The sequence below is a fragment of the Lepeophtheirus salmonis genome, chromosome 12 (assembly GCF_016086655.4).
Source record: "Lepeophtheirus salmonis chromosome 12, UVic_Lsal_1.4, whole genome shotgun sequence".
In the NCBI taxonomy this organism is placed as follows: Eukaryota; Metazoa; Arthropoda; class Copepoda; order Siphonostomatoida; family Caligidae; genus Lepeophtheirus; species Lepeophtheirus salmonis.
In genome coordinates, this window is record NC_052142.2 from 11,455,528 (window position 1) to 11,466,603 (window position 11,076).

At 29.8% G+C, this 11,076-nt stretch overlaps 1 long non-coding RNA gene across 2 annotated transcripts; it reads right to left on the minus strand.

Annotated features, from left to right (window-relative positions):
* Positions 1-415: 415 nt before the first annotated feature.
* On the minus strand, positions 416-10,083 carry LOC121127100 (uncharacterized). Of its 2 annotated transcripts, XR_011782728.1 has the most exons (4): positions 3,440-10,083; positions 1,975-3,375; positions 1,007-1,915; positions 416-943 (listed from the first exon to the last, which is right to left on the minus strand). It is a non-coding gene; the product is annotated as an uncharacterized lncRNA (long non-coding RNA). The 2 variants fall into 2 exon arrangements; XR_005867526.2 differs by having other exon boundaries at positions 1,975-10,083.
* Between the last annotated feature and the right edge of the window lie 993 nt (positions 10,084-11,076).

Here is an 11,076-nt window from a genome sequence, read left to right on the forward strand (position 1 = left end):
TATGTGTTATACAGTTTATCTTACTAACAGTACTTAAGATGATGCATTGAATAAGTTTCTGTTGCCTTGTGATTTTTACTTCTCGCTCCAGAAAGAAATATATATTTAATTATAGTAAAAATTTGAATAATACTCGGGGAAATCAAATTTTCTATAGTTTTTCCACTTTTATATTATATTTATATTATTTTATTGCTAATACAGACTAATAATAGGAAAGATTTTGAAATTTCTACTCGCCTGACAACAATCATAATAACAAAATAGCATTTGCATATCCAAAATAAAACAGAATTAATTACTAAGATAAAAAAAATAAAATAACAGAGAACTCAAAAATATGGAATGTAAATTTTGAAGAATATCATTGACACTTTATTATTTTTTCTATCAATAATAAAGCAATCGTATTATTATATTGTTACATTTTAACAATTATTTTTAGTAAAACAACTTATAATTATGTAGCATAGAAAACATTTAGTATTTTATTTATTCCTGATGAAATCCTAGATCTTTGCAATCTGAGTAATATTCCAATATAGTGACAAGCAATTTGGCTGTTTAGAGAAGGATTCCCGACTCAATAAATTGGGAAATTTTAATGACATTCAGATATTTCGACATAAGTCTACAGAAGTTTAATTGTTTGTTATATATTTTGTAGTACACATATTTTGTACTTAAAATATATAAATGTGATAGGGATGAGTGATTTCTGCGTTAATACATCTAGGAAACTGAAAGACTCTTATTAATGGAATATCTTTCTCAGAGTAGAAGACGAAGTAGAGTTGACTTTCAATAATTTCAAAGAAGGAGCTTTTGGTGGAGGATGAGAACTCTCTCTACTCCTCACTAGATATCTCAGTCGATTATTCTGCCGCTTTATGGAACTTCTTAATTCTTATATGTAGAAGTATATCTTAATTATGTGGAAGATCTGAAAGAATTTATGTAAAAGGACAATTATTAACGAGATCAGAAGTCACTAGTCACAACTCACATTGATATGAAGAGGTACCTACTCAATGAACGATCTTTCCATTAATGGAGATGAGATCCACCGAGTAAAATACTTGTTCATTGGATCTCGCCTTAATAATTGAGATCCCTTGACGAAACCATTACATTGAAGAGAGTTATATCATCCACCACTTTTTTTCTTTTATTGTACAGAAGTACAACTTTATTCTAATTAACTAAATTTCTGTAAATACAACATAAACATTGATACAAAAAAAAAAAACATGTTAAAACACCTCCAAAGTTAACAAATCAAACCGATGTTTTCTATATATTTTAGCATGTCAAGCGGTAAGGGGGTTTTCGCTCATTTAAATTTATAAAAAACCATAAAAACGTTTGAAATAAAATAGTTGATTTTGTTTGGGTATGGGCCAATATAAAGAGAAGCAAAATGGCTACTTCTTAAAATTATTATATATTTTTCGCTTACTATTTGCACTATTTTATCTCTGTGTTTTTCTGTGGCACAGTATTCAGACAAGAAATTATTTGCAGTTTCCCTTACCGGTTTACATAAGAACCAAACCTTATCTTCCGGAGTACTTCCATGAATATTCCCCATAGATACTGTGTTTTTTATTACCCTATATCAGAACCAATATGCTGAAAACTCGAAGAAATTATTAGACATAGCCCCAAAAATCTCGTAAATGTGAGCCTTCTCTTTGAATGAATCCCTCTTTCTATTTATTTGTTTACGTATTGAATTTTGACGTTATCATCAATTTGTATAAGTCGAATCAATTTGTTGGGCATTCCTCTTATAAAGTTGAACAAGAAATCCCTTGGGCCAATTTGTCTTTAAAATTATTTTCCGTTCCATTTCCTCAACAAAGGACATTTTGTGTTCGTTATTAAAAATTTCTCCAGCGAAGTCAAGATTTTTCTTGGTGGACATACCAGATAAAAGATTAAAACGTTGATTATTTAATATGAGTTTCTTACATGTCATTAAGGGAAGGATTTTTGCACAAATGTAATTGCTTATTTTTGCAACTTCGTTCCAAAAAGCCCCTTCTGATTTTAAAAACCAGATTATTTCTTTTGGTCCCGTACCTCGAAATGTGTCCAAATGAAGGTGACTCTCAACCTCAATATTTTTCTTAATTGTTTAGACAATGTGCATTCTTCATTCATCAATCTTCTGTACCACGTAAATAAAAAAAAAGTCACATTATTTCTTTTCCCACTTTTATTGAATATATTATTCCCCTATTTACATCCTCCATGAATCTCCCTCCAACAAATCCTTTTTGAGCATAGTGAATTATTTGAGGAATGACATTTCTAATTCTCTTATTAAGTACACTACTATATATTATATGGTAGGTGTTTAAAATTGTCCTTAGGTTTTGGACATATTGGGGGTCTTTTCCGTTATTTGGAATTAATGTAAGCGTTCCTAATGTGATATGCTTATTGAAAAAATATAGTGAGAGTGCTTCACTATAAACTTGTTTTAACAACGGACTTCATAAAAAACAATATTTTTATAAAATTCAAATGAGAAACCATCTGGTCCTGCAGGTCAAGTTCTTCTTGTTGTAAAGCTTTATATAATCTTCCAACTTCCTTTCAGTTGTCTCTACTTCTAAAGCTTTCGTCATTGGTGAAAATAATTGAGGAAGGCTTTGGATATTGCATTTGAAGGTATTATTTTCACAAGGATAATCTACTCTTACATTTCTACATTGATCACAAATATCATTTAACGCTTTACATTCAAATAATTCTCGTTAGTAATTAGTTATTACTTGGTTAATATATACCTGATTTTCAATGTTTTTACCATTTTCATCGATCAACAAGTTAATACCCGTCTTTGACATCTGATTTTTTCCCCAGTTTCATTATAAGCTCAAATATTACATGCTCTTTTGTAATATTATTAAGGTCAGTTCGGAACAAACAGCATCTACTGGACGTATAAAGTAAATTGCTCAGGTTTTCGCTAAGAGTAGTATTATGTACACCTCTATTCAGCTCCTCTAGTTCTAGTTTCTTCCTCTTCCTTTCTTCACTTTTACTAACTCTTAGTTTAATGTATTCTCTCCTAGTGTAGTCTAAAATTAATTTAAGGGCATGAGAAGCCGTTTTGACTATTTTAAATTGTAGTTTTGATGATATATCCATAATGATTTCCCGAGACTTTGCATCTGTTTGTTCATTTTCTAATAGGGAGCTTCCATGTCTTCTTCACGTGCTTTGGTGGATAATTAATGGTAACCAAATCGAGTTTATGGTACGATTGTTTCGGTGGTATTATCTTACACAGATTAATATTCGAAGCCAAAATGTGGTGATAAAAATATGTAGTCTATTCTAGAGCTTTTGACTACTCCATTCCTATTGTTAATTAAAAAATGTATGTTAAGAACCTTCGTAAGTCTTGCTGCAGAATCTATCACACCTCTTTTTTATATTATTTCCTTGATTTTATTTGCAGATTTTCTATTATTTTCCTTCACATAACTCGCTGTATCTCTCCTCTGATCCATGACAAAATTCATATCTCCCGACCAATAAATCCCTCATTTTCCCTATTTCCATCTGACATGTGTTTTGAATCGAGTGATTCAAAAATTGCGGATCTTCATTGTTAGGTACATACATTGATATAATTCTTTTTATTTTTACACCAAGATTTAAGGTCATGATAACGTATTTCCCTTCTCTATCCGTTCCTATTATTTTGGAATTAAATTTATTTTTAATTGCAATCAAAACTCCTCTTGAAGGATAATTTCCCGTATTTCTTTTTGCTGGAGCCTGATTATATCATAGTCGTTTTGAAAAAAAATAGTTCAAATACATTTTAGCTAGCCTAGTGTCACAAAAACAATAGAAAATCCAGATCATATGTCATGAAATGGTCCATCACACTCATACGTTTTTTAATGTCAAAAAATGAATTTACGTTAGCAGTAATAATTTTCAATTGAATACCCATTATAACTTTTAAATACTATGAACCTTTGATCGTTGACATATGATATCAATAAAAGCTCTAAAAACTAGAGGGCTGAGAAGTAAATATAGGGACATGGCAATATAAAAAAACTATATGAAAATTACACATAAATAAAAAAAAATATTTACAAATTGCTATTGATATAAATAATGGATTATGATAAAATTTGAACTGAAAATTGAGATCACTAGGTTAATTTTTTTGTTTTCAAAGTTAAGCATTCGTTTCCTCCAACGTATGAAGACTATTCTCCCTTCACCTTTTTTTAATTTCTTCTTCTGGACTTGTAATTTTCTTAGCTTTTAGGGTGGAATTTGTTATTTTCCTAAGTACCATTTTCCAACCCTCTATTTCATGACCGTCCTTTAGTTTTTCAATTTCCTTGGCATTGTATTATTATCTGTTCCATTAGTAGTTTACTAATCTACGATGATTATTTCGACCTCATTTTCTCCTATAATCTTTCCAGGTATAGGCATCGCAAATATTTTGGCCTCATCGTTTTCTCATTCTTCATGAAGAACACCCTCTTCTGTTTTCTTTCTTTTCTTTTATGCGCAATTGTAGACCCCGTTCCGTGCGAAAATAGGTTTCAAATTCAGCATATTTTGTTTTGTTAAGAGGTGGGCACTTTGACTTTGTATGATCACATTTCAAGCACTTAAAACATTGTGTATTTCAGAATGTAGGTCTACTTTCTTGCCCATAACCGGAATTATTGCTGGAAGCCTATTCTTTGGCTTTATTTTAAATTTAAGGTTGCCTAACACCATTTTCCTTAATTTCTCCAAATATTTAGCTTCCTCTTCACGCTCAGGTTCCAGTGAGAGAGGAATATCTTCTATTTGGGTAACGATTTCTCCATATTCTGACATTATCTCTTTCAAATAAGGTAAATAAGTTTCTGTGCCCTTTTTAATAACCACTTCAATAGGTTTTTGTACAGCTCTTAGATTTTATAAACCTCTCACGTTACACATAACTCCATCTTCAAAATCAAACTTCACTACAACACTATTAAATTTGGTGATAATATTTTTTAACGGTTTCTGAAGGTAATTACAATAAAACCAGCTCCACTCTTACAATAATTAGCTCTAAAAACTTCGTCCTCGCCTATAGGTAATTCATAACATATTTTTTTTGTAATGCCTGACTTTTTGGGATAAATCCCTTGAGATTTTTATTTTCTTTGTTTTTCTATTCTAGGTAAATTTTTTCCTAAATGGGGTCAATTTGGATTTCATTTTTTTATTATTTAATTTGATTTTGTTTGAGTAAGAAGTTACCGTTGGATATGAGTTTCCTTTCTCTAAGCGTGATCATTTTGATAAGAATAGAAAAGCGTGCGAGGAGAAGAGAAGAAATACTTATGGCATCATTGATTAAATAATATACATCTTCTTCTATCAATCAAGAACGTTATCATTCCCGCCTTTATAATTCAATATTAATATAATATTAGATGCTGATAGTCGATAGAAAACTGAAAAAAATACCTAAAATAACGTCGCCTTCTGTTTGGATTTCGGAAAATGGAGGCCCAGGAATTTGGAAAATACTTACCGGATGAGAAACAGATGGTTTGTTGAATTTGTAGATACAAATGTCCCTTTAGTCCCCTGTCTAGAATTACACGCCACTCATTATCCTCATCTTATATGAAGAGCATGGATATTCATCTAAAAAATCAAGTTAATGATGAATACATCAAGTCAAACTTTAACTCTGATCTCACAAAGATGCTTATTGTATGTAATTTAACCTTATCCATTGCTAATCATCTACGTTAAAAAAAAATTATGGAGAAATACACAGGTAAACCTATCCCTTCCCAATGAACCATCATTAAATTAATGGAGGATGTTGGTACTGATGTCATTTATAGAAATACATATAAAAATGTTTTGAGTCATCCACACCAAATGACGATCAAGTTTTCAGTAAAAAGTATAAAATATTTACTAATTTCGAAATGGAACTCTGAATTTTGTACTATCTAACAGTAAGTATTCAATTTTTTTTAAATCTAACCCTAAAATATGATTCTATTTTAGCTAAACATATCAAGAATTATGATACACAACTCATTAAATAGAAAAAACAACTGCTAAATAGTCACAATAACGGAGGTAGTAGCTTTGGATGGTTCGCAACTAGTTTGTCTGAGATTAGTTTCTTCACTTAAAGACTTGGATATGATAATTAGGTTTTCCAATATTACATTGTCAATGAATATTACTTTTTTTTATCACTTAAGGCTTAGCTATGGTTGATAGGCTCCAAGAAATGGTTTTTAGAAGACTCTTAAAAGGCAAAAACAACTGCTTAAATGGTCACAACAAAGGGGGTAGTTACATTGGGTGTAGCATTATAATTAGCAATTGTGTATAACCTTTATGATAATAGTATGTTGTTGTATAATCATAAATAACGGGGGAAATATCTTTTTTTGATGCTTTTAATACGGAGTAATATCGCCAGACATTACTACATAATTAGCTTTTGCTCTAAATCTTTAAGATGGATTTATTTCTAACATTTTTTTATTAATATATTTATTGTCTAATTTTATGATTTTGACATTTACTTTATTATTAATAATTAGTTAGATCTCATCGGTAGAGATATATCTATCCTGTGCACAATTGTATATAGCAACTTCCACATGAATTTTGATTAAACTCCCCGTCTCGTTTGTGTTTTGTACCCTAAAGTTATGATATATTTAACTGGATTCCGGTGTCAGAACAAGAAAATATTATTTGGATCAATCTATTATTTCAATATTTTGTATATATAAATTATTGTTATGAGTTTTATGATTCCAATTGTTTAATTTTGTATATTTAATATAAATGTATGATGGTATATTTTTTATTATGTAGAATATATTTAATTAAAGCCTTCTTTTTAAACTTGGAGCTTCAAATATATTTCGAAATACTCTACTTTGTCGTTTCATTAGCTATTATTTTGAGAATAAGGTTAATAATGAATTACAATTTCATGTAGTGTGACGTTTTCAAATCTACTGTAACGGATAAGAATCGTATAAGTCAATTATACGTGGTATATCTTCATTAAACATTTTGGTAATAAATACTTTCATTAGAGGATAATCACATCAGTATTTTAAACAATGATACCATATGTATTTTCCCCCCTTCTCCTTGACGCGTTTTTTTTTTACATTATTATCAACTTTACCTATCCCATTATCTATTCTTTCTTCAATCTTTCAGTATCCCTCTCTTTTATATTCATTTTGGCTATCAAGTGGCTTGTCTGGAGGGACTGCAATCATTCTCTTCCAAAGAAATCAAAATTTTACCTGATTCCTGTTTATATATCTTATTAAGTTAGTTTTTACGTCACTAAATACGTAATAATATTATAGAAGGGAGCCAATTTTAAAATCCGGAATATTAACTATTATACGGCGGCCTTTGAGTAAGTTGTCGGTTTGGATGTTGAACATAGGTCTCCAGGAGAATATCTATCTCCACATATTCAAGCCCCAACGCAGAGCTACTTAGGTTAAGCTTTATGGAATTATTTTTCACTCACAAAATTCTCAATTCACGTTGTTATATTAATATTATTGTTTTAATTTTTGAGTGAATATGGGACGTCACTCAGCTCAGCCAATCAGAATGCTGACACTAACCGACACAGCTATATTTTCCACTACCTTGATGCTATCAAACTCTTAAAGAATTGTATTTTCTTTTCTCTCACAAGTCTTATATTATAATTAAAAAATATTTTAGAACTATTTCATAATCAATCACCTCCCTCACACTTAGTGAAGTAAAAATTTATTTTGTATTATGTTAAGTGAATAATATTTTAGCCAGGATAAAATAAAACGTTTTTAAACCTGTGATATTTAAATTACAGGAAGAGGTACAAGAGGAATAAATGAATGATAAAGCAAAGAATGTTTAATAAACATAAGGATGATTTGTTAGGATAAGTTTAACAAACTATCTGGAGATATGGATGTCATCCTCCTATCCTTCCTGAAAATTCATATATTTTCATGACATTTTGATATTATAACCCAACACTTGTCTTAAGCTTTGCGTTCAGAAATATCATCTTTTGGAAGAGTTTTTGTGTCCTTCACTCGAAGGATCTCTTTTAAGGATCTACAATTCATTGTACCTTTAAACATGAAGATTGGTGACTTTTAACTTTGTGAATTTACTCAAAAATAAATTATTCGCTCCAGGTCTTTTATGGAATCATTGCACACTCCCACAAGAACTTAACAGTTAATATATAGAGAAACAATGATAAAAAAAAATATCTATTGAGGAGCAGAAACAGAGTTATCAACAACAATTAACAAGTATTTAATTAAAACTCTAGAGACTGTTTCTTCCAAAGTATACTACATTTCGTCTACTACTCTATAATAAATCTTTCATTGATTTGATTCCTTCAGTGCCTTTCATGTACATAAGAAACAAATAACTCATTTCTACCACACTGAAACTTTTCATAAGATTGAACTCTAACTGTAATTCTGGAAACTTTAAGGCTCCCCTTCGATTTCCTTATTAATTTTGAGTCTCTTATAACATTGCTTGAGCCAACCCCCAACTCGTCTGTCAACACCTTTAAAGCTGTTGTTGAGAAGCAAGGGTTGCTATGAGGACTACTATATAGTGAGAGTCTGCAGTGTATTCTGGGCAGAATTGAGGCCACGGTTGAGGCAGAAGATATACATTTTGAGTAATGAAAGTTGAAGATGTAAATCATTAATTACATTATTAAAAAAATTTTATAACAGCTCCGTGAGGCATTGGATTTGGCTAATTTTTATTTCATCGATTTGCTGACACACATTGGATATATTTATAAATATATATATATATACAGGTTGGGACCTATATTTAATAACCAATACGTTTTTTTTGGATAGATATTTTCCTAAACTAATTATCGATTTAAAAAAACAATGCCAAATGAAATCTGAATAAATTTTTATTCTTATTATTCAATATAATCCCCTTTGTCGTAAATAACGCCCCTCGACTTGACCTAAAAAAAAGCGAGCCGGTCTAGTTGACAGTCTCTTTTTTTTAGATTCTGTAATTCCTCCTGGACCCTGAACATGGAGAAACGAAGATATTTTTTGTCTTCAGGATCAAAAAATAGATTTTGTAAATTTTATATGTTTTGAAGGCTGTACCAAATGCGACCTAAAAGAATTTATTCACCATAGACTAATGACATAGGGGCATGGACTATGATTAGTTAATTATCTGGCATACAAACGAGAATACTTTATTGTAAATGTATTGCATATGATCCATTTGACATCATAGAGGCTTTACTCCATGAAGGAAAAAATATTGTAGTAAACATTTATGGTCCAAATGAAGAAAGTTCATAATTTTTTAAAGAAACCTATAGCCATCTAAGTCATCATGGAATATAAAAATAATAATTGGGATTTATGATTAAAATGCGAATTTCTAACGTAAAATACAAATAAAAACAAGGTATTTTGGATTTTATGAAAAAAATATCCTCATTTTTACACCTGTTTCGGTTTAATTCCTCAAAAAAAAGTTGCAAATATGTTTTTTAGTTCAAGCACCTTTATGTGTCCTAAAATTACAATATTTTATGATACAAAAACGAATTTACCATTGAAAACACAATTTGTAGATTTTTAGAGCATTATAAGCCTTATTTCATTCTAATTCCTCAAAGAAAAGTATAAATGCAATATTTCTTTTCTCATACACCTTGAAACATCCTCAAAGTGTGAAATTTAATTATGGAAACACGAGTTTCGAAGTAAAAACAAAGTTTATATATATATTATTAAAATATGCTCATTTTAAGCTCTCTCTTTTTTTTGTCAAATTCATCGAAGAAGGCACAACTATATTTCTCAGTTTAAACATCGTTTTACGTCCCCAAAATGCTATTTTTAATGATTGAAACGAAAATAACGAAAAGATTCCTAGGGAAGATGGAATAAATGTAATATTATAATGTTTACTTATATTATCAGTGCAACTCCATCTAACCAATTAAAGGAACATTAAAAAACAAAACAAAAAAAATAACTCATTTTTAGTCCTTTTAGATCTATTCTTTGAGAAAAGTGCTGAAACACCTTGCTACGTCCTGAAAGTTGCATCTTTTATGATTACATTTAAAATTTCCAATTAAAAACACAGTTTCTAGATGTTTTGTTAACATTTGGTCGTTTGAACCTTTTTTTCGTTCTAATTTCCCGAAAAAAGCTTTTAATGCAATATTTCTTTTCTGAAACACATTTGTACATCCTCAAAATGCAAAATTCATTTATATAAACTCGAGTTTACAACTAAAAAAAGTTTTTGGATTTAAAAAGAAAATATTTTTAAGCTCTTTTTCTGGAAATTCCACGATAAAAAAAAACAAATGCTGTATTTCTCTGTTTAAACATCTTTTATGTCCCCAATGTACTATTTTTAATGATGAAACGCGAATTTATAACTAATAACAGGTGTTTGCACTTTATTAAGATATGCTTATTTTTAGTCCTTTTTTTCTTCGAAAAAACTTCAACGGTATTCCTTTCCTGAAACAACTTCATAAGTATTCAATGTGCTATATTAAATGTTTAAAACACTAAATTGCAAAACAGCTCATTTTCAGTCCTTTTTAGATCTAATTCCTCGAGAAAAACTTCAAGTGCATTCTTATGCTGAAATACCTTTCTATGTCAAAAAGTTCCATATTTTATTATTACATTTAGAATTTCCAATTAAAAACACGGTTTCTAAACTTTTAGGAACAAATATGGACATTTTAAGCCTTTTGTTGGTACAATTTCTTGAAAAAAATCCTCAAATGTGGTAATTCTTTGCTCATGCGCCTTCATACGTCCTCAAAGTGGTATATTTAAAGATTAAAACATAAAAACGAGTTTCCAAGTAAAAACTAAGTTGTTGTTTTTTTTTTAATATTTTCATTTTACGCTCTTTTTCTATCAATTCCTTGAAAAAAGCAACAAGTGTATTTCTCTCTTTAAACATTTTTTACGTCCCCAAAGGGTTATTTTT